Below are 3,262 nucleotides of genomic sequence, written 5' to 3' on the forward strand. Positions count from 1 at the left end.
ATTAGTGTTTCTCCGCCTTCAGTGGGTCGCCGTCCGCTGTGACACTTGTTTTGCCCCGTACCAATTAGAAGAGCGACGCCGCGAGAAATGGAAGCGAAAATATTTAAAATGCGACGTCGCGGCCGCGTCTTAATTGGAAGTACACGCACACCTTGGAAGGCTCTCTCGCGAAACGTGACGACATTAAGTACGCGCCTCGTTAGAGCTGCTCCGCCACCGACGCCCGCGACATTAAGTAGTTTTCCGTTCCGCGCGAGCGCCAGCGGGCCACGATTACGTCACGGCGCCTCTCCACACTCGTTGCATACGCGCCGGGACGACCGTACTATAGAGCACATTGTAAGAGTGGCGTAATTTCCGTGCTAAGTGCAGCTGCAGTTGTCTACAAAATTACTTGAGTAGTCATCCTCTCTTCTCTCGTTCGATACAAAGCTCGCAAGCTGCTTTCCCCCTACCCTACCCCCACCCTCCACCACCACCCCATCGTAGGTGCTAAAACTGTGAGCTGGGCTGCTTGGGTTCGTGACACATTCCAAATCCAAATAATTGCGTTGCGGTTAGTATTGCGCATTATAGTGTACTAGTCCGTTACTCAGTGCGTGATCTTCTTCGTTTACATACCGCAGCTTTATATCGACAGATAATTCAGAGGCTACTGCTATCGCCCATATCTACATAGACTACTCTGATGATTCCAGAATGAGATTTTCACTCTGCAGCGGAGTGTGCGCTGATTTGAAACTTCCTGGCAGATTAAAACTGTGTGCCCGGCCGAGACTCGAACTCGGGACCTTTGCCTTTCGCGGGCAAGTGCTCTACCAACTGAGCTACCCAAGCACGACTCACGCCGCGTCCTCACAGCTTTAATTCCGCCAGTACCTCGTCTCCTACCTTCCAAACTTTACAGAAGCTCTCCTGCGAACCTTGCAGAACTAGCACTCCAGAAAGAAAGGATATTGCGGAGACATGGCTTAGACACAGCCTAGGGAATGGTTCCAGAATGAGATTTTCACTCTGCAGCGACAGCATCTTCAGTATGTAGGCGTACAAGGGCATCTATAAATTCATCAAGACAATAGTTTCTTCATGTGAATGCCGTTTGTACGGGTCTTGGGTTAGTTTTAAATGAGCAGGCATTTAAGTCTTCGAGATGACATTGTCAAGTATCCTAATATGTAATTCCCAATGGTACGGTTTTTCGGTGCTGCACATCGAACAAATTATTGGAATAATAAAGGTAAACACTCTAAATTCATCTTGGCTCTTATATAGCACGCCGTTTTGCAAAAATAATAGCTCTACTCGTCCCGTTTAATAGACGGTGAAAAATTGAAGCACATGTAAAGCTGAAAATCGTAGTCTTGATTCAGGTTTGTAAACTCGTAGCATGTCGTAAAAAACATCTCTAGTGACCTGATGCAGTCATGTTACGGTAGACAAAAGTGGTAGTTGTGTAAAAGCTATTGTACCGCAGTAGCGTAAATGAACTCTTCTCCTTTTATGTACTTTTGGTTCAAATGGCTCTGAGCACTATGGACTCAACTGCTGTGGTCATCAGTCCTCTTAGAACTACTTAAACCTAACTAACCAAAGGACATCACACACACCCATGCCTGAGGCTGGATTCGAACCTGCGACCGTAACAGCAGCGCGGCTCCGGACTGGAGCGCCTAGAACCGCACGGCCACCGCGGCCGGCTTATGTACTTTTAATTAATTTCTGTGGGGGAAGAGCAGAATGTTAAGAGATCCGCAAATGACATTATCATATACTTTCTTTTCAACCAAATAACAAGCGAGCTGGTTAAGTGAGTCATAGGGAGCCCCAATGGGATTAAACGCGTTCACATATCGGAGATTTGTACAAATAAATAATTTAGCTATTCATGTCATCGCTCTTGTCTGCATAGCCTCTCAGTCTCTCAACAGAGACAAAAAGAAAACCACGGGTCACCGACAAAACTCGAATGTGCGAAACTCCTAGTTTTTTCGTTGACACATGAATGTTAACAAGCCTACATACAGTTTGTGAAGGTGATATCAACTCTATCAACTTTCATAACATGTAAGCGCAAATACTGCGATATTTCACAAATGCAGACGGATGATATTCAGTGGTGTAATTTTTGGAATTCATTTCGAAACTAAATTTAATCTGCGAGACTATTTCGCTGGTCTAACGCATACGTTGTATCAAGCTGTGCTAAGTAAAGGACTGAAACAGATATGGAATTGAGAATCTGAATAACAGCCCTTGAAAACTGCATATCGTCTGATTTAAATTAGTTGGCACCTGGCATTTAAGGTCCAAAGTTGCAGGCAGCCGCCGCAGTACTATTCTCTACGCGGCGATGGAATCGCCTGGCATTCTTTGGCTCCTGCAAAAATCACTTACAACTACGTGAAATGCGCGTAAGGTGTGGACCTGTGTAGTGTATCTACGCATTTCAACATATCTATTCTGTATTTTTATTAGGGCCCGATTCATGTTTATTTGAAACGGGTGAAATTTTCCTTTCCGGGAAGCAGCTTCAAACTTATGACGCCGAATCTCGAAAACTAATGCTCTGAAATATATTTTTCCTGTTGTTTTTGAAACGGCAACAGATTACCATGTATAAGGTTCACAAATGTTTTTTTTAACTTTTTCTGTATTTTATTTATTTTTCTTATTTTTTCATTTTTATCTATATTTAAAGCGTATTCAAAGATAAAATTTAATGTCTAGTGCCTAAAAAAATCACCAAAAAACTGAGAAATTGTCCTATTGTGTAGATATCTGTAGTGCCTCTAACAAAATAAAAAATATATTCTTAATTGAGGTTGGCGAGTCTTCTGGGAAACCTGTAAATCTCAGGCAATTAAATTTTACCTGAAAAAAATCAGGAAACTGTCGGGGAGTTTCAGGACTTTTGTAAAATCTCAGGAAATTCCGTGTGTTTCACCTAACATTGAGCCAACATTGAGGAACAAAAAGAAAACCACGTGTCACTTACCTTTTATGGTGTTTATAAATCACAAATTTTAAAGTACTTAATATTTGAAAGTATCGTAATTATTTCAATATTAGTCCACACAAAGTATCGACGTTTAGAAGCTGCTGTTAAATAGCCGAGAGGAAAGAGAAGCCGGTATTGTGAGATGCCAAAGCACCCTCTCCCCCTCACAGTTAATGACTCAGAAGCTTCTTATGATATCATCTTCCTCCCCATACCCGGATTTGTCAGGGAATTTTTATTTTCAAATTTTAGTAACTACCCTGT

At 42.5% G+C, this 3,262-nt stretch overlaps 1 non-coding gene across 1 annotated transcript; it reads right to left on the reverse strand.

Moving 5' to 3' along the window:
* Window positions 1–764: 764 nt before the first annotated feature.
* Window positions 765–837, reverse strand: Trnas-cga. The gene has a single exon. It is a non-coding gene; the product is annotated as a tRNA-Ser (tRNA).
* Between the last annotated feature and the right edge of the window lie 2,425 nt (window positions 838–3,262).

This window comes from Schistocerca piceifrons, chromosome 3, assembly GCF_021461385.2.
Source record: "Schistocerca piceifrons isolate TAMUIC-IGC-003096 chromosome 3, iqSchPice1.1, whole genome shotgun sequence".
Lineage (NCBI taxonomy): Eukaryota > Metazoa > Arthropoda > Insecta > Orthoptera > Acrididae > Schistocerca > Schistocerca piceifrons.